Source organism: Delphinapterus leucas, chromosome 12 (genome assembly GCF_059928025.1).
Source record: "Delphinapterus leucas isolate spDelLeu-1000000601 "Yukka" chromosome 12, BTC_Dleu_Yukka2, whole genome shotgun sequence".
Classification (NCBI taxonomy): domain Eukaryota; kingdom Metazoa; phylum Chordata; class Mammalia; order Artiodactyla; family Monodontidae; genus Delphinapterus; species Delphinapterus leucas.
The window spans coordinates 45,368,872-45,389,893 of NC_143140.1; the positions used below are offsets into that span (position 1 = coordinate 45,368,872).

Consider the following 21,022-nt stretch of genomic DNA (forward strand, 5'->3'; position numbering starts at 1 on the left):
GGCCAAATACGGCCTTGCAAAAAGTAAGGTAGATTTGGATTTTCAAAAATCCAAATAATTCACTTAGAGTTTTGGCTGACTCCCTCTGAAGGGACCCTTGAGGAAAATAAATAACTGAAGGCAAGGAATAAAGCCTTGCCTTGGATTAAGAACCTAGGTAAGGAGCGGATGCTATTCCTCAGAGTACAGTTAAATTAATAGCATACCATCCCAGGGGGTTATTATTAAGAGTAGTGTCACTTAATATACTGATTGCTTATTTGGAAGTAGATGTCAGGAAGGAGGAGAAGTTTGTTGTTTTCTCTAAGTTGCTTTCATTTGAAAAACCACAGAGGAATATCTCCCCTCTCCCCCTGCCCCCACTACCCCCAAAACCCCCTGCTCTGCAAATATATAAATATAATGAGGTAACCTGACATCAGATGCAGTTCCATTCACTGAGCTGCCAGCTAGCATAAGGAAGCAAAAAGTTTCAATCTCCATACTCCCTGATTTGGGCTGTCTCTCAGCATCTCCGGAGAGGGGAACTTGGTCCTGTGTGAAGGGGGCTCAATTTTGTTCCTTACTTAGACTTAAAAAAACCAAACCAAAAAAAAAAAAAAAAAACAAAAAACTTTGAAATGTTTGACTGCATTAAAGACAATTTTTTAAAGTGGACAAAAGTACATCGGGCTATATGCTGATAATCAAACTTTGTCCCATCTTCCCAGGAAATGTGAAGTTCATTCTTCTTTAACCTGATTTTTATGAAAGGTTAATGCTGAACTTTAAAAGAGTTGACATAGAGGATTAAATATATTTTCATTAGACTCCAGGCTATACAAATATGAGACACAAGAGCCTGAAAAGGTATTCTGTTGAGGACAAAAGAGCCAATAATAAAACTAAGAATTAGTACAGATAAATGTGATGAAAGTGTACCCTGCCTCTTAACACTCAGAGGTAACCTTTGCAGTTGGCCACCATGGAGAGAGACTGGGTCAAACTTCGTGGCAGATGGTTTAATACATGGTGCATATATTGATCCACCGAGGCAGCCCTGGAAATGCAAGCAGGTTGTTAATGATCGTGTATAGCACTTGTGAGCTGCCTCTGCTCTTGCAGTAAGGTATTCAGATGTCATGCTTCAGGGTTCAAGTTGATGAGTTTCTAGGGTGGGAAAACATCTCCCCCTTTGTATTGCACTGCACAGCTGATGAGGTATGCTCCGGGGAAGGGGTGATTTAGACTATGTCAGGTGAATGGAAGGAAGAGAAGGTAGACTCACATCCCAGGCCCATGATTTAGTTTGACTTCTTACTTCTGGTTAAAGTGGTACCACTGAGAGTGCATAGAGTATAAGGAATGTGTGAATCAAATGTGAAGGCAGTGGACATCACTGCTGTAAATCTAGTGAAGCTTTGAACCTGATTAGCAAGTCAACACTGATTTAAAAAAAAAAAGAATCCCGAATCTTATAGCCTGTTAGCACCAGAGAGAGCCCTGTACCAAAGATATAATTTTCATTTTCATGTATCCTGAATTGTTTAATAAGTAAAAAAAGAATATTGGCTTCCCAAATTCCAGAGCATTAAAGTTGACGTAAAGAGTAAATTAAAAACAGATAAACTCCAGAGAATTAATTATGAAGAGGCATACTCCCAAGGCCAGGGGCGGAGCTCATAGAAATTATTTGTATTTATTGAAGCTTAAGTCAAGACAGCCAGAATTAAATAGAAATTTGGGAAGAGTTGGATGAAAAGTTTAGATGCCTTATCGTGTTTCATTTAGGGCATTGTTTTGTATTAAATGTGATGAGAGAAGAAAATTAAAGTGCACCAAAGTAAACAGAGGTGAGATTAACATTTCCATTCCCCACAAGCAGAAGTCCCCTCCTCGTTCAAGCCCTTTTGCTCACTTCCTTTACATTTTGAATGCAGCCATTTGTCACTTAGCAAATATCAGTGAAATTTAATTCTTTATAACTATGAAATTCAACTCTGGATAAGGAGATGTTTGACACCCCAGGACCTGAATACTTGGTCAGGGGCTGATAATGGTGATGTGGACCGCAATTTCTTTCTCCCTATGTATGTAGGGAGATAGGAAGATGTATTAAATAAAACCTATATCAAAGTGATTATTACAGTTTTCCTCCGTCGTGTGTACTCTCCAGGCATATCCGGGGCCTGGTAGCCACCATCGTGTTGCTCTACACCAGCTGTGCAGGGCATGAGAAGTGGAGAGATGAGCCTCACTCACTCCTGGTTAGCCCCGCACCCATGGGGCTCCTCCTCTCCACGCCTGGAAGGCCCAGCTTCCTCCTAGTGGGGACAGGAAGAAAGTTGGTTGCTTCCATCTTGGTCGTGGGTCCTGAAATAACTCCCTCTGTCACTCAGCCCCTTCCCAGGGGCTGCTGCCAGCAAGACCAGGAACAGTGGGGCCCGGCACTCTTGGCTTGGGCCACAATACCGGCCTAGGTTGCGGAAGTAAAAGGCCGGAAAGAAGCTCAGGGATTTGGGTACAGATTGCGTCTGTGCAGCCAGTGAATGACCTAGCAGCTCAGTTAGCTTCTCCGAGGCTGGACCTGTCTCAGGGCTGGGTGCCATGGAACACAGAAATCTGAGACGTGGTTTCTGCTCAGAAGAATGTCTGCCTGAGTGTGTGCGTTTTCCTGTGCTTGCGTGGAAATTGACTTCATGCCGCACGTTTATTCCCTTACCCGTTTATGCGGTGTCCACAGCAGGCTGGGCATTGCTTCGTGGCTGGGGAGACAAAGACAAATAAGGAGAGGTCTCCGCCTCTAAGACTCTCATAGTTGAGAAGGTGAGACTGACAAGTAAACAGATGATATGGTGTGAGGTGGGCTGGAACAGATGTGGGTAAGAAGAACTGGGGACCAGACAGTGACTTCTCCAGCCCAGGGGCCAGGCTGTGGGCACAAGTGAGCACACGTGAGGATGGAGACCAAAATGTAAATTCAGGAAATGATATGGCTAGGAACAAAGCTAAGGATGGTGAGGCAGGAAAGAAGGATCTGAGTCAGGAATGAGTGTTCCACATGCCACACATTAAAAAACAACTGTATAACCCTTACTGTAATTCCCACATTATGTTTTAACACTTTAAAACATGACAGACTTTATAGGAATACTAGACATCATTTGGTCCTTGGGTTGTATTATGAAGGTTCCTCTGCAGGAGATAAAGGAAGCAGCAAAGGAGACAATAGACAGACAGGGCTCATGACAGACATGTGAAGAGTTGCATGCTTATCTGCATACTTCCTGGACTGTTCAAAATGAAAGTGTTGTTAGAAGGCTTCTTCAACATCCTCCCTGTACAGAGGAGAGAACTGTGGCCCTGAGTTAGTGAAGGGCAGATACCCCAGATTCTGCAACTAGGATGAGGTCTCGGATGGCAGCCACAAGAGGAGAGTTGCATTGGCAGTTGTCTGAAGAGCAATGGAGACTGCTCTTCTTTCTGATTTGAATATCAATATTAGTAAGCGCACATATAAACTTTATGAAAGGGCTTAGTATGCTATTTTTCAAACTTTTATTTACCATGAACCTGTGGTAAGAAGTAAATTTCGCTTTGTAATTTAGTATACCACCCCCCAACACACACACGCACACAAACTCATACCGTATTCATAGTATCTAAGTCACTTTGATGCTGGCGTTTTCTTGATTTTACCAGAAAGTGTCATCAGGAGGTTTTCCCACAATTATGTCACAACGGCAACCTGGCTGACAACAATCGTTAAGATGCAGCACAATTTCAGAAGTACTAAAATTTGAAAAAAGGTTCAAGCTTTAGAATACACAAAACAGGGCATATCTATTTAAAACTGAAACAAAAGTTTCATGAAACAATACTTACTTTTCTATGTGATATACTCTGATATTTTCTGTTTTGTTCTATTCTGTCTCATTAAAAAGTTGCTGATTGGGACTCATGAATGGACTGAGAACCCAGCTTGAAAATAGGTGAATAGATAGATTTGTATTAAATGTAATTATTATGGCAGGGTAGGGAGGGGACCCTTCAAGTTCTCACCATTGGATTCTCCTTGACCTTAACTCTACAATTTTACCAGGTTAAGTTGAGGTATTTCTGTCAGCTATTCTAAGCTTTCCTTGTGGACTCTCTTAACGGAGTCCTGTTTATCCCTTAAAATGGCCCACGGCTGCCCCATTTATAATTTAAGTATGCATTTGTCCTGATGGAGAACTGGGGGTGATGGGTATACTGATCAGACAGTAAAAGAGAATGCTCACATTTAAAATGTGCTATGTTGGGCTTCCCTGGTGGCGCAGTGGTTGAGGGTCCGCCTGCCGATGCAGGGGACATGGGTTCGTGCCCCGGAACGGGAAGATCCCGCATGCCGCGGAGCGGCTGGGCCCGTGACCCATGGCCGCTGAGCCTGTGCGTCCGGAGCCTGTGCTCCGCAACAGGAGAGGCCACAACAGTGAGAGGCCCGCGTACCGCAAAAAAAAAAAAAAAAAAAAGTGCTATGTCAAGCTCCTGTATCAGGAGAAAATGAAGTAAAAGAAGGCAGAGGTGACTTTGGGGTGGACGAAAACCAGGCAGGGAGGAGGGGCCAGAGAAGGGACGTGAAGGAGGAACAGCCTCCCAAGCAGCTTCCACTGTAGTTCTGAGCCTTGGGCCAAAGGTGATGAGGACTTAAATGGGGGGACAGACTGTTGCCATGTTTGGCCCGGTCTTCTCATCACAATCAACGAGACAATGGCCAGGCCTGTTCCACAGAGCTGCGCTGCGCATCACGGTGTGAGGCTCATACTTTACAAGGTCTGGCAACGTCCGGGGAATTGTTTGGAAGGACAGCCTGGCTGCCAAGGAAAGAGAGTGGTTGAATCTATTTTATAGTAGGCTGATAAAGAAATGACAGCTAAGACTTCCCCGTTTAAATAATTTGATACCCACAGCCAGATCAGAGGCAGGGTGAGGGCGGAGTGGGGCACAAACCTGTATAGAAAACTGTCTGGGGCAGGGGTTCTTAACCTCTTGTTTGAATCATGGCCTTCTTGTATAATTCAAGAAAACATCAGAGGGGACCTTTTCTCTAAGAAATAAACATGCACACGGAATTTTACAGATAATTTCATAGGTTCATGGACTTTCTGACATTCATCTGTGGACCTCTTGAATCCAGGTTTAGAGTCCCGACTAAGGGTTATTGGAGGTGGGGGAAGTTGGCTCCGCATCTGCTCTTCTAAAAACTAGAGTTCTTCCGTTAAACCAGAGATAGAAGACAAAAGGTTTTCTGACCTATGCAGCCTGGAACAGAGGTTTGGAACAGGTGGAGGTGAGCCGTATAAATCCAACAGCATTAGGGACAGTACAAGCAGACTCGGGGTGGACTGGTACTGCTTGATGTCTCCAGGCAGATCTTTCGAATAAGCGTCCAATAATAAATAATAACTTCTGCCATAGTGCCAGAGATGATGCTCCTTCCGTAGGCCTTGAGAATCAATTTTTCACCAATTTGTCCGATACTTAGAGCAGACAGATACTTCTCAAAATGGATGTCATTAAAGTCACAAAAACTGGTGATGTTATGGACGGATTCTTCCATTTGTATTGCAGAGACATAACAGATGTGGGGAAGCGCCCAGTCTTAGCAAGATGTTGGATTAAATAACGCTTGCTGCCTAGATGTCCTGTCAGTTGCATTATAATACTTAACAGAACTCCTTGTCACTTTTTAAAGGAATTTAACTGTCAGCCCATTTAATGTCCGTCCCTAATGTGAAATTCTTAGATGAAGCCAGTTTAGCTTAATTTACCAAGACATCCCTTCATGTTTGGGGGAGGAAAAGCAGGGCTGGAGTCCATTGGAGCCCCCCCTTTGCAGAAGTCTGGAGCACACATGACACAGAATGGCTTCTGTGGGTCACTGTGGCATTTGTTAGGGAAAAGCAATCCTGCTGCTGCCTCCCATTCCCTCTCTGGAAAAAAGTATCATTCATGGCGCGTTCGTACAGACACGGGAATGATCTCAGGAAGCAAGCACTGACCATTCTTTCTTCAGGGGTGGGGGGTGGGGTGGGAGTGACTGTAGTTCTGAGAGCCTGCCTGGGACTGTAGACGGAAGGGCTTTGGTCAAGTCCAGCAGCTTTGTGCTGCAGTTAGTCGTTTCACCTTTTTTTTTTAACCCCCTTCTGAGGGAAATCTGTGATGACATTTTTTTTCTCTGCACAGGTGCTAGAATGCATTGCCCAAATACAAACATATCCCACTTCATGAGAGAATTTGGAAGTCATTTTCCTTCCATCTGTCTAAAGTAGACTGTGCTCTAAAACTGGCCACGCACCCACCCATTCTCCCACGCACCTTCTCGGTGACAAGGAGATGGCATTGTAAGAGCAGGAAAAAAAAAGAAGAGATAAATCCCGAAAGGCATTTAAAAGGATGGCTGATTAGTATCATTTGGGCAGCTATGAATAACACATGATCGCTCCTGGGGCTGCATATCATGCCCGGAAGAGTAGCCTTAATTTTCCTTCTCTCCTCTTTCCCGTTCCAGTGTCCCTTTACTAACAGATACCTTTCTCCATCTCATTTCCAAATCCTTGCCGAACCTGAGCATTGTTTGATCAAAGATCATTTTCCTGTGTCCACAGTGAGTTCTCGCCACGTAGGTAGGTAAGCAGTGCTCTTTTAGAAAAGGGAGGCAGCGCCTGGTTCCAGAGGACGCTGCAGCTGTACGCTCTCCGCAGCCAGACAATCAGAGGCCCAGCGGGGCACCTTCCGAGCGCAGCTGCACAGACAGCTCTCCTTGCAAGCTCTCCGAGGCACTGGGCCCTACATGCGGATTCCAAGCTACATTGAACACAATTGCCCATCAGCACTTAGGAAGCAGTTACCACAGAAACCCAGCAGAGACCAATTAGTCACATGATTAAATTAATTAAAATAACCCAGGGCATCTGCCATCTTGCCTCTTTCTGCTATAGATAGTGGCATGACCCAAACAGAACTGTAATTGGTTAGCAATACTGTTGCGTCTCCAAATCCTAGAATTGTCTTCTTACCGTGGAAGGGGCTTCTCCTGATTTGCTTTTCTTTCCCTAAGAACTCTCTTAGGTTGCTTTGGAAGATATTCCTTCCCTATAAGCCAGGCAGTGTCAAATTTACAAAACATCAGATTTAATAAACAATAGGATTTGTTATGTTGGGGATAAGAGGATTTGGAAACATTTCCAATTGCACAGTTGAAGACTTTTGGAGGTTTTTTAATGAGGGCTTTAACAATGCATGCCAGAGGATGCTCTGTAATATGCATTTACACTTGACCTGAGAATTCTGTGGCAAGTCAGGGGAACCAGACCACAGCTCTGCTTGTTAAAATAATAGAGGTGTTATAACGGTGCACAGGTGGCCTGTGTTCTAAGAAGGTCCTAGGTCAAGGGTGGTATGCAGTGATCCCACTCAGTGGCTTGTCATTTGTAAAAGACAGAAATGCACTCTCAAGCTAACACAGTAAATCAGTGCTTTGTCCTTGATATGCTGAATGGCCTAATAATGGCCTCTCCAAAATCTCCATGTAGTCAGAGGTTTTCTATTATACCAGTGCCATACTTCTACACATGCACACACACAAATCAGCTTACCTGAGATCTCACAGTGCTCACAGCAGCGTGATTTCCATCACCTCAGACACTTTTCTGGAGGCCCTTCTGATCCATCGCACCTGAGAGCGAATGATTGAACACAATTTGGAGATATCAAACGGGGGTAATGGTGTGGTTTCCCAATGCTCTTTCTTCGTGAATTGGCTTGACAGAATGGCATGGATTAATTATATAGTCCGACTGCATTAATTTGTGCCTAACAAAGCAAGTGGCACAATCTCGTCTACAAACCTTGAGTCTGAGCAGGAGAATCATGGTTATTATACATGAACAGGAGTTAGCATGTAAATAATCATCTGGGACAGATCTTTCAGCAGCTGTAGGTATTGGGCTTGTTTGAACTTACTTCTTCCTGGGTGAATCAGAGTCTAGTCAGACCTCAGAACAGATGTGTCCATCTGGCAATTCTGAAAATCGAGTGACTGATAAAAGAGAGCCACATGGTAATTCAAAAAGCTGTGGCCTAACCTATTATGAAAGGAGCCTTAAAGGAAATTAACTGATAGGATGTCACCAGTAGCAACAGTAAGAATAAACATTTGTATCACATTTTGTAATTTACAAAGCATTCACATACCTCTTAATCTTTCCTCTCTGATCTTTACCAATTGTGTTATTTAATTACATATATTTTGTGTGCACTTGGTACATTCGCTTTGTTATTGGTGCAAGGATTACTTTGTAGATAAGACAAACATAGTATGAAGGCAAAGCAGAGCTACAACTAAGGGATAGAAAATATATTTCACATTTTAGAGGGTTTTTTCCTTTGAAATAAACAGAAAAATGAAAACATACAAAACTTTCTTTGCATAAGTAATTAATACCTCCAGTAGAGGTGGTTTGAAAAGTAAAATATATATTTTTAACTATTTTATTATTAAATAAAATATTAACAAATATTTATTAAATACTAATGCCTCTGTGACCCATAGGCTTACTTTTACCAGCAAAAATCTATTTCTGCTATTTCCATATAAAAATTTTCTCAGCTATTAAAAATTATGGAAGACATATGGGACTTCCCTGGTGGCCCAGTGGGTAAGACTCCATGCTCCCAATGCAGGGGGCCCGGTTTCGATCCCTGGACGGGGAACTAGATCCCGCATGCATGCCACAACTAAGAGTCTGCGTGCCGCAACTAAGACCCAGCGCAGACAAAAAAAAAAAATTATGGAAGATATAGCTATTTGGAAACTGTTAATGGCTACTCTTTTGAGAATGGCAAAAATGAACCACAAATCAAAGTGTATCTCAAGTCCTATAGTTGCATATCAGATGTGGTCAAAATAAGTCAAACTTTCAGAAATTTATTCTAAAATGTTTGAACAGATAGACACCGAGTGCCAAGTAGTAGATTTCAAACAGAGATTTCACTTTATCTGCTAACATTTTCTGCAGACTACACTGGATTATCCATGAATTGAGTTTTCACAGCAAGGCACTGGGTTGCCTGTCATCATCCTCATCGTAAATTCTGGCTGTCAAGAGGAACTTTGAGGGGCCAAGGTTGGTTATGGAGGGGGATTTTAGTTGTGCATGTTCCATTGCAAGTTTTAGATTTTCCTTTGTCCTGTGTGATTCAGACTTCTCCCATCCTACCAAGGAGCATCAGCAAAAGATGACTCCTCACAATTTATGAATAATTTCTCCCTTCATTCTGCCTCCACTCTCCCATGTCATGTTAACGTTCATTGTATATCTACCAGAATATGAAATTTCAACATTTTAGACTTAGGATGCTGACTACCAGATCAATCCTGATATGCTTCTGAGACCAACGCATTGTGAAAAAAAAGTCACAAAGTTAAATGTCTACAAAAATTGGGATTATAAGAAGTGGTTGCTGACTGTATTGATTTTTAGCCCTTTCATTTGATCTTCCTGGAAAATCTTGGTTCTGAGTACTTACTGACACACTTAAATTGTCAAGGAAATCAACTTGAGATGAGAGAAAATGAAATATTTTGGAAATGAGTTTGTGTCTCTTCTGTTTTCATAAAGATCTAGTTCTTTAATAGTAAAGGGACAGGGCAATTTGTGGAACTGCACAGTAGCTCTACCATGAATCTTTTCAGGAATGAGACAGCATATGAATAAATTAATAAACAAAATTGAATTAATAAGTAAAACTGCATAATATCAGAGCTACATGTTTGTTCCAATGTGCTAATTCATAGCATACTATGGAAGATAAGAAAAATTTTAAACTCTCCCTAGTGATATTAAAAATTGAGCACTTGTTTTTTTATTCAACAAATACCTATTTAGATCAGCAGTCCCCATCACTCTTTAACTTCGTACAACTGCTTTTCTTTTCATAACATATACTACTACTGGATATGGTATATTTTTTATAGATACTTGCCTATTGTCCGTACTTCCCATCATAACAAAACCCTATGAAGACAGCGATTTGTCTGTCTTGTTTACTGGCATATCTCCAGTGTTTGAAGCAGTGTCAGCCATATAAAAGATTCTTGATAGGGCTTCCCTGGTGGCGCAGTGGTTGAGAGTCCGCCTGCCGATGCAGGGGACACGGGTCCGTGCCCCGGTCCGGGAAGATCCCACGTGCCGCGGAGCGGCCGGGCCCCTGAGCCATGGCCGCTGAGCCTGCGCATCCGGAGCCTGTGCTCCGCAATGGGAGAGGCCACAACAGTGAGAGCCCCGCGTACCGCAAAAAAAAAAAAAAGATTCTTGATAAATATTCACTGAATGAATGAATGAATGAATGGACTAGGTCTGAGCTAAATGATGAACTCAATAAACTAGACCAGACTTTTTGAAATAGGGATCATTGAAAGGAATGTTAATTTGTTTATCAAATTAGATTAATTAAATGTTAAAAAGAGCTAGTTTGTAGACTAATAGATAACCTCATTTTTATCATCGTGTTGCATTTTTTTATTTTTTTAAATTAAAAAAAATTTTTTTTCAAGTGTCACATTTTTTGAACCTGGGAATCTTTACAGAGGATGCAAAGGCTGCAAGAATAAATGGTAAACTAGTTGATTGTCGTAGTTTTTTCTTCTTTCAATATGCACATACTTTGGCACAAAGAATCTAAGTGGATTGAAGATGAAAAAATTCAGATGAAATTTATTTTAGCCAAGAAAACAATAGAAACAGGCATAAAATTAAGAAAAAGGGGAGATATTGGGAAATGACTGAGAACTACAATGTAAGCATAATCCTGTCTGGGGTAAATGGACCCAGAGTCGGGGGTCCTTCATCTCCTGATCACTTATCCCACATAGCTTTGTTCCTGAATTATTGGGTTGTATAAAACCTCTGCAGATTAACTAATCTGTCTTCCCGGGTTTGTAGTAGTAGGAATAATTATCTTATTCTCAGCTATTCAGTGGTATCACCATACAAAACTTATTTTGTATTGTGTGAAAGAATATGGATTTGTCTGAAGTTTGGGTGACAAATAGATTATTTTCTCTTAATACCATCCACACGTAGTTTGTACCTTGCAGCAAACACAGACTCTTGTAATCTGAAGTAGAAATCTCCGTCATCAATCACTCACTGGTTTGCAATGTACATGTCAATTTCTTTCTCCTTTGAAAAGGCACAGTGTTGAATGCATTGCATAGAACTGACTTATAACCCTATGAGGAAAGAGGGCAGCAATGAGCAGGGAGGAGTCTGATGCCCCAGTGTATAGCAAATGGAGCCCAGCAAAAGGCAGAAAATAACTAATTCAAAATGGCCTTTTAGACAGTTGAAACAGTACTGTGTGCCATAGAAGAACCTCTCTTTTTTTTTTTCCCTCTTGTCTGTCTGGTGATTTCTATTTTCTTAGCAGCTTCCTGCCTTCATCTTACCCATCAGGCTTGTAAAAAAGAGGATTTCAGGAGCCTTACCTAACCTTCCCCATCCCAAGTGATGTTCAGATAAGCTTTATGCAGCTCTCTCTTGGGTCTCCTGTGTAGATTCTCATGGTAAGGATAGGACTAGCTCAGGAACAATTTGAGAGACTAGCTCAGGAAGGATTTGTCCCCAGCTCAGCTCCTGGGGACCTGTTTAGGGGACAGTGCAACACCAGGATGAGAGGTCAGCCAAGTGAAGGAACCTCCACGTGTCACCTCCGCCCACCACACGAGGGGTTCCTTCCTCTCTTGTTCCTCTCCTTCTAGGATCCTTTCCCCAAATACTGGCCCCAAGAGCCTTCTTGACCCCCGAGGGTTATTGTGTTAGCACCCTCTCTATACAGCTGTGGACGCCTATAGTTCCTCCCGTTTTTAAAGTTTTTACTACATGAGACGACGAGCCAAGCACTTTGTGTTGTTTAATCCTCACAACAACCTGATGAAAAGGGTATTTTGTCCTCATCTTATATGGGAGGCACCTGAAACTCAGAGAAGTTAAATAGCTTCCTCAGGTCAGGCAGCCCATAAGTGACCAGGCTGGGAATGGGCCTGGGTCTCTTTTCCCACCAGACTGTACTTTTGACTATCCCTATACCAGGCTGAAGGTGGGTGCAGCAGTGCCATGCACACAGTCCCTGCTCTGTTCTGTTCCTTGTCTGCTGCTAACACAACCGAAATCCCTAGAAAAGCCCAACCACCTTTTCAGGCTTTTTTTTCTGAGAGACTCAGAAATGTGTGCTTGCAGGGAGACCACTGTCAGTGTTATACTTGCTTTCAGTTTCATAAACACTTCTGATGCCCTCTCTCTGTAAAGTTGTCTCTGGGGTGACCTGACCTATTAGGGCAAGATGCCAATTAAATCTACCTGTAATCTAAACATTTTCAAATCGGGGCTGTGCCGAGCCTAAAGACTGTGGGGTCGTCAGCACCCTCCTTGGGAGCATCCTAGCTAGTAGATAGAAGTTTAGGTGAATGCTTCTTCCAGTCTTTGAAACATTCCAGGTTAATTTGACCTGAAAGATATTAGGAAAAGGAAAGCAAGGAAACTATATACTTCATATACGCTTTATTGTTTTTTAAGATTTTTTTTTTAATGTGGACCATTTTTAAAGTCTTTATTGAATTTGTTACAGTATTGCTTCTGTTTTATGTTTTGGTTTTTTTGGCCTCGAGGCATGTGGGGTCTTAGCTCCCCGACCAGGGATCAAACCCACACCCCCTGCATTGGAAGGCGAAGTCTTAACCACTGGACAGCCAGGGAAGTCCCTTCGTATATATGCTTTATATTTTAAAAAAAAAAAATTTTTTTTTAAAAAGAAAGAAACCCAAGCTAAAATTTCATCATTGTTGGAGCGAAGTTGCACTTGGTGTTTTCAGCCAGATGTGTGGACGATTCCTCCAACTGTAGCCCTTTAATGGGAATTATGTTTTCCATGGCCTTTCATTTCCTTGAATATTCTGTGCTTGCGCTGCGTGGCTCCAAAAAACCTCTGCTTTGGCTGCGGAGGCCTTCTCCATGAAGCTGAGACAAGTCACTGGGCTGGGCTGGGCTGGGCCATCCCTCTAGGACGAGGCACTTTTTCTAACCTAATCCTATGCATGTGCAGAGCTGCCTGGTGAGGAGCTCTGAATAGCAGGAAGGAGCTTGGCTGGTCAGACTCCTTGTCAGGTTAAGAAGCCCTTTGTTTCTGTTTAGTTTTCTGAACCAAGACAAATTATGATATTTTCTGTTAAGTTCTTGCCTTAATGAGTTTCATTAAAATCAAAGCTTCCGGAAGACTGAGCCTTGACAGCTGTCTAAGGGCTGTTTCATTTACTGGGGGCTGCTTAGACTGAATAATTATTACAGCTTGATAGTTTAAAAAGAAGTAAGAACGGGGCTTCCCTGGTGGCGCAGTGGTTGAGAGTCCGCCTGCCGATGCAGGGGACATGGGTTCGTGACCTGGTCCGGGAAGATCCCACATGCCGCGGAGCGGCTGGGCCCGTGAGCCATGGCTGCTGAGCCTGCGCATCCGGAGCCTGTGCTCCACAACGGGAGAGGCCACAACAGTGAGAGTCCTGCATACCACAAAAAAAAAAAAAAAAAGGAAGTAAGAACAACAGAGAGAAATAGATCCCTTGAATGGTGTGTCATACGTTTCTATTTCTTTCCAGGGTCTGGGATTCTATGGTGTTCAAAAGAGATCATTAAAATCATGAAATCATGTATTCTTTGAACTAGACTATTATTAAATCACCACACGCTTGCTTCTTAATGGCTCCCTGGTTCTTAAATACTGTATTTCACTTAATGATGGTAGATTAAAAGGAAACCTTTTAGAGGTTAATAAAAGAAATTTTCAAGAAAGATTGTCTTTAGACACTGGCAGGTCACTCAGTACACGGTGCTGTGTTGTCTTGATGAGAATATGGGCAGCAGCATGTTTTATCTTACGGTTACTGAGTGGTATAGTTATGCACATTAACTTGTCTTCCCCAAGTAATTTGATATGCCAGTTTTGCAGACAATTTGAATTTATGGCCAGCATCTCATATTTCATGATAGGGTGTTCTTACTGGTGAGGCAAACCTTGCCCCCACCCCTCTCACCTTCTCTCCAAAGTAGAGACAGTGAATGTGACATATTGAGATGATGAGATCCTCTGAAACATTCTGAGATGGTTTACCTGAAGGCCAAACATGAAAAATCTCAAAAAAAGGAAAATAAAATAGTATCAAAATTAAGCAAAAATTGATAGAATGAAAGGTACACTGCTGTGTATAAGGATGAAATGACTCAGAATTACTCTAAATAATTCTGCAAGGAGAAAATGAAAAGAAGGGATGGATGAAGTCAGTGGGGTAAAAATTTGATAATTGTTGAAGCTGAGTGATGGGAATTTGGAGATTCACTATTCTATTATCTTTATTTTTGTGGCTATTTAAAAAATTCATAATAATTTTTAAGTGATAAAATATTAATAGGAGCATGATATGTACAAGATAGAAAAATAAGAATCATGAATTGTAGCAATTTGGTGGTCCAACATAATTTCACAAGAAAAGCTTTACATCATTTGAAAAAAAATGTTATCATTGGTGGAGCTTCCCTGGTGGTTCAGTGGTTAAGACTCCATGCTTCCACTGCAGGGGGTGCAGGTTCAATCCCTGGATGGGGAACTAAGATCCCGCATGCCATGTGGCACGGCCAAAAAAAAACACCAAAAACAAATAAACAATATCGTTGGGAAATTTATGTAACTGAGAAAAAATTAATGAGACAAAACTCTGCAATCCTTCAGGTTCTGATTTTTTCAGCAGATAAATTATTGATTTAGGAGAAATTAAACTGGGGAAATACTCTGTATTTGAGGGAAGTATTTCTAGGAACAGATTTGAATTTCACAAAGGAAGCACCATCAGTAAAAATGAGTTAGTGGCTCGTGTGGAAGAAAAGAAATTGGATATAAATCATAGGAACAAAGTACAGAAAAGAATAAGCACTTTTCATTGTTCTTATTTTATCCCTAGCTATTTACAAAACTTGTAATAGACAAAAAGGGATTCACCTGTATGCGCCCAGAAAAGCAGAGGATCCCCTTCTTACAATGGTATTTGGCTTATAGGGGATGGAGTCTTACAGCAACACTCTCCATGAATGTGGAGGTTCAGGGAAGCCCCCCTACAACTTGAGATGGAGAGCCAACTAGCTTCAGCTCTCAGGAGGAATCTGTTCCTTTGGCTGTGCTACCCCTTGATAACATCCCATAGAGTTTCATAGCCTCTCTGGAACACTTCCAGGCTCCCATTTTCAGGAGTTCTACTTAGTGATGGAATTGGATGGGTAGTTGGAACAGAGAGTTTCTAAGTTTCCTTCAAATACTGAGCTTTTTATGATCATATAAGACAAAGAGAAATGAAAACATCCTCAGCGGTAACAGTTGGATGCAAGATAGGTATGCCTGAGAATGTGACTCGGCACGTTCCCTGTAAAGGGAGGATGTATCCATATTGTGAGCTGTAGGCTGGCTGCCCACCTAGTAGCAGACTGGATGTAATCTGGTCCTTCTATTCCTTAAAGCTTTTAATGCCAAGGAGCCTGGCCTCTCTCAAGAACTCCTCATTAAAGTATAAAACACTCTCCCGTAGTTTTGACGCTAGGAAGGCGCTCTCCTTCCATAAAGTCTATTGCTATCTTATGGAAATCTCTCCCCTAGGAGGTCACTGAGCCCAGAGCTGCAGCTGTGTTTTAATAAGGGATGGATAATTTTATGACCAATAACATTTGTCGTTACACATGCTACAAGAAGGTTAATCAAATCTCAGCCTTCAAGGCATAATCTGGGTTCCCACAGGAATTTTCCTGCAGAATTCTGTGTTTGGCTAGGGAAGCTTACTTCCCTCCTCACACATTAGTTGTTGACTATGGCTCCATGATTCTGGATCTGTGCCGCGATTGTTTCTTACTGTCACTAGAATATTTCAGTGTTGAAATTGTTTGGGGGCACCAACCCGAGTGGCATGGCTTTAGGAGGCTGGCTTTTAGAGCTTCTGTGCTTTCAGGCCAATACTTTATTTTTTCAACTTGAAACTTTAGTGAGACTGGAGTATTCAATCTATCTGTTTCATTTGCCTCAGGGAGCCAAAGTTTAAGGCAACTTTCAGACCTGAGATACCAAGTATTTTTCCAGCATTTCTCTGTTGCTTAGGAAACTCATCAACTAGTTCAAACATCTCACTTGGGGAAATATTGAAGTGACATTTAACTCAGAAACAAACTGCTTTTGGTCTGCTAAAGAAAACAGCATCACTGCCTGAAAGGGCAGCAAATCAAAATGAAGAGGGCAAGAGAGAAAGAAGAGATGCCTATTGAAAGCTGAAGTTTGGATGGCAGCAACACAAAGTTTGAGATTGTCCAATGTTTTCTCTTTGGTTTGGATTATATGACTAGATCAACTTGTGGTATTTCAAATCTTGTTATAATAAAGGAGTGGAGTCCCCTTGTCATTTGAAGGGTCGAGAGACCTCAAGAAGTCTTTTCTTCAGGACTCAGTGATATTTAACGACGCAAAGGAGGTGATACAATCAGAAATAGGACCTAGCTGTCCATGTGTTCTAGAGTTTCTGTTAGGTCACACTGAGCTTGCCTCTATCTGATCTGTGGTAGACTGTCTGCACAAAGCTGTCCTGGCAGGTTCCATGTGACTGAGGCCAGGTCGTTTCAGAGTCTCCACCGTGGTAGAGAGTTCTACCTCCCCACTCCTCACCTTCTCATGCTGGGTTCTCCAAATCCAGTACGAGGCAGGTGAAAAGGGTCTGATTCAGGTTGGGTGAGTACTAGAAGGGTGTGTTTGTGTGTGCATGTGTATGAGAGAGAGAGAGAGAGAGAGAGAGCAAGCGCTAAATCTGACTCAGTTTCCATATGGTCACCTGGGTAGGAGGTGACCTGAGCCTACTCTAGGTTCCCAGAGCTCCTGGGCTAAGAATGGAACCAGGTAGGTATGGGATGGATGGGGGCAGGGGGTGGTGTGGAGCCCAAGGAGAGGAGGCAGAGTTCAGGGAGTAACTCTTCACTCCTTAGTACTTTCTTGGACTTTGGCTATAACTGGAGGTATCTAGAGATAAGTGGAATGAGTACATAATATTAACTTAAAAAAAACAAACCCAGAAAACAAAAATGAGGTTCTATTAAATGGCAGAATATACGCCTAATTTCTAGGCATTAGTGCAGAGCCAGCGACTGAAAAATCAAAGTGCACCTAATCCGAGTATTCGTATTAATTGACCAGTCTCTGCACCTTCCAAAACTGTAAGCTAGAATATGTTAAATGGAAATAAAGGGAATTGGGGAGGGAAGGCGCCCTGGGTCATTTCACCCCTCCTGGGCAGAGAAGGCACTGGAAGCCGTGTTCTCCAGCTGCTTCGAGCGTAATCTTGTAGTCTCCCCAGTGGGCTTCAGCTCAGGTTGTGTCAGCTTATGTGTACAAACAGATTTTAAAAATTGTCCCTTGCTAAGGGAGCTGACATCTGCCACTCTCAGAAATTAGAAATGACAGATGCCCCGAAGGGTGAAAGGCTGTGGCTAATTTTCTGTAAAAAATAGAATCTACTCAGACTCCACTCTTCACCAAACAGACAGCATTGTCTAATCCATGCATTTAGTGGTGGTTTCAGGTACCGAAGGAAAACAGGCAGCCTGGTTGTGCTTGTTAACACTGCTGTCTTCTCCTGCAAAACAAAACCCAAACCGTTCTCACTCCCTTTCCTAAGATTTAATGCAGTGCCCTGCGTATCGGACCCAGCAGGTAATGGAGGTTTGTGATGAGATACGTGATGGTTGCAAAATCCTCGTTGTTTGTTCACCCTTTGAGGCCCCTTCCATCTGCAGTAGGCACTTTCCCTCTCCACCATGGGAGAGAAAGAATACAAGCATTGAGACTTTTGAAAGGGAAGAGAGTGGAGTTAAACTGAAGAGAGAAGAACTTCCTGTCTATTTTAGCCAGGCTCTTTAGGGAAGGGGAGCTGGAATTGGAACCAGAAAGCAGTGAGAACTGAGGCAGCTTTAGGGCTTGGCTTCTCTCCACCTCCTCTCTCTTGGTATCTCTGAGTTTCTCTGGCTCTCTGCTCCATGTTTTTCTCTCTATCAACCAGACTTCATTGCTTCCCCACAGTTCGTGGTCCTCGTCACTTCAGCGCGCACAACTCCACCGCGGCCTCTCCAGCTCCTCTCGATACTGTGATCTTTCAGTTCAGGTCCCATCCTTACCTGTTGTAGTCTCTTGCTATGTTCTAGTTCTCATTCCTGAGAGAGGAAATCTGATGCAATCGGTCTGTCTTTTTGCAACAGGGCACATCGTGGGTTGCTGGACAGCTTATCTAATGGCCGCCCTTGGGTCATGTGCATATCCTTGCTCCAGTCAGCCAAGGCTGGGTCACATGGTACAAAACAGGGTACACAGTCCCTTGGAAAGGGATGTGATAGGTAGACACCTTGACTGATATCTCAAGTTTACTGCCCAACATTTATTGAATGTTGACTTGTGTCAAGCACCTTGCTAGGTGTCAAGGTCGATCAAAGGCCTTTCATTCATTTCCTATTTATGTAGTAAGGAGGAAAGAAAAAAAATGACTACGTCTAGAAGTGGATAAGAAATGGCAGGAAGCACATGGGGAAGATGGTAGAAGTATAGGGTTTAATAATCTAGAACCAGACTTGTGGTTCTGATCCAAAAGCACATTTTCTTCCTCTTTAGTCTTGCTCCTTGAGTGTGAAATTGAAAGATGGACAGGACCTTAAAAATGACCAAAAAACCCTATTGAAAGCCTCCCTCCAGGGCTCAGCTAAATTGCATCTCCTCCTGACCACCTTCAGCCCAAAAGGATACCTCTCTCCCATGGCCTTGGAAAGCAGGGTACATATTTAAATAAGAATCTGCCAGTTTTTTCCTCTCTTTAATGTGTGTATGTCTAATCTTCTTAACCAAGCAGAAAACTCCTTGAGAGAAGGGGCCAGATCTTACATAATTCCCATAATTCCTATAGTTGATGAGATAAGGAAAATGAATTCAGAATGCTGGAAGAAGTTCATCTAAGAGGAGCCTTGGTTAAGGATTGAATATATACTGTGTGTGAAAATGCAATCCAATCTCAGAATTTGGTTAGTAAAATACACAGGTATTTTGATGATACACAACAAAATAGCCGTACCAATAATATAGGCATTGAGGGGGTAATCTCTTGGTTGAGGAAGGATGTTGTGGCGTAGACAGTGGTTGCTCATCCAGGGGTGAGCTATGATGCTGAAGGTGTGTCTTTGCCCTGGCAGGCCTGGCATGGAAGGGAGGTTTGAAAGGGAAAACTAGTAAAGAGACTCTGAAAGTAGCCCAGACGCTCTCCCCTGGCTCCACCTTTTCTGGCTCTAGTGTGGGCGTGTAGGAGGAGGGGAAGTATTTAAACGCAACTGGCTGGTTCTCTTATGACCTTGTCCATTTTAAGGACCTGGGGCTTTATCCAAGTATGTAATATATTTCTTTCCCTTCGGTTTGCATATACTTCTCAGAAATCTCCATTAAGAATTTCAAATATATCAGTAACAATCACACGGTGTTGTCAATAGGTAGAGTTAAATGGCAAGAGTCACTTCCAATGACTGACTTTTCTCTGTATATTTCAACAAATTAAAAAAAAGAGGCAGCCACAAGAACAAAGAAGAATAAGACAGGACAAAGTGTTGAACAGTGGAAAGTGCAGAGTGAAGTTGCCTGTGGAGTCCTTATAAAACACAATCTTTTAAATACGTATTTTATTGTTTCTAGCAACTCGACAAACTAAAAACATATTGAAAATGAACAACTGACTGAAATAAGCCAAAGCATGCCTCAGGCAACTCCGAGCTTCCCACCAGTTTGGGGTTAATAACTTGCGTCACTCCTAACATGTGTGAGAGGATGATACTGAATAACATGGAATCGAAATCACGAATTCTACACACAGATTAAGTGAGGGAAGGAGCAACACACACTTAGCATTATTAAGCCTGTTGCTCCTTTACCGCCCCTGACGTCGCACAGACGAAAGGTTTAGGAGGGGAGAGAGGTGCCCTTGAGCAAGAAAGGTGCCAGCAGGTAGTGGGGACTATACTGGGTGGTACCCTGGGTACCCCCTGCTCTTTTCCTTTTATCCCTTAACCAGTCAGTATGTTGCCATGAACCCCGTATTATAATTCTTTGGTGCCTTCAGTTGGATCCCCTGGTTACATCTCAGCATCTTCATCTGTGAAACAGGGAGACAGTACCACTCTCCGCAGGCTGAAGAAGAGCAATGGAAACCTTAGTGCGTTGACTCGCGTAAAAACAGCCTTCATTTATTAAAGAAATCTTTACACTCTCACACCTTTTCCCTACGCATGTACAAGGCGAACAGAAAAGAAAGGAAGAGCTCTGATTTAAAGGGAGAGTGGGTTTTTATATCCATCTCCTTAATTAGGGACCATTTATTTTAAAAGAGTTACTTCAAGAAATCATACTTTCTTGGGGGGTCAGGCAAAGGAAGAGTGAGAAAGAAGGAAGGTCAGAACAATCCAGCGCTTTGCCCCTTTTACATCCCCCATATACAGGGAGATCTGAATCCTGAGCGGTATCAGATTGTGCTTTTAGAAACACCTAAGGAGTGAAAAGATTGCCATTGACTCACCAGGGGCAGTGGCATCCCATTGCCGTATGGTCCGCTAGAGGCCTCGGCATGAGACAGAGCACAGAAATAGCCATTTCATCACTAGCCTCTTCCAAGGTAAATCTGAGAAATTTCACTGCTATTTTTTCCATATAAATTTCAAGCATTCCAAAAACTAAATCGGCAATGGATACAGGCAGAGGTTCCCCAGGGGCATCGTGTGTGTGCAAGGGATGCCCATCCGTTGGGCCTGAAACCACAGGATGAAGGGGAATGAGATAAATGCTGGCTGTGAGTCCCTCCCTGCCTTGCAGAGCTGCCTTTGTTGCGATGAGTGTGAAGCGCCCGCCTTAA

At 42.6% G+C, this 21,022-nt stretch overlaps 1 protein-coding gene across 1 annotated transcript in view; it reads left to right on the forward strand.

The window, feature by feature from the left end:
- The window catches only part of SOBP (sine oculis binding protein homolog), a 161,177-nt gene that overhangs the window by 55,996 nt on the left and 84,159 nt on the right, over positions 1 to 21,022 (forward strand). The gene's annotated exons all lie outside the window — the stretch shown is intronic.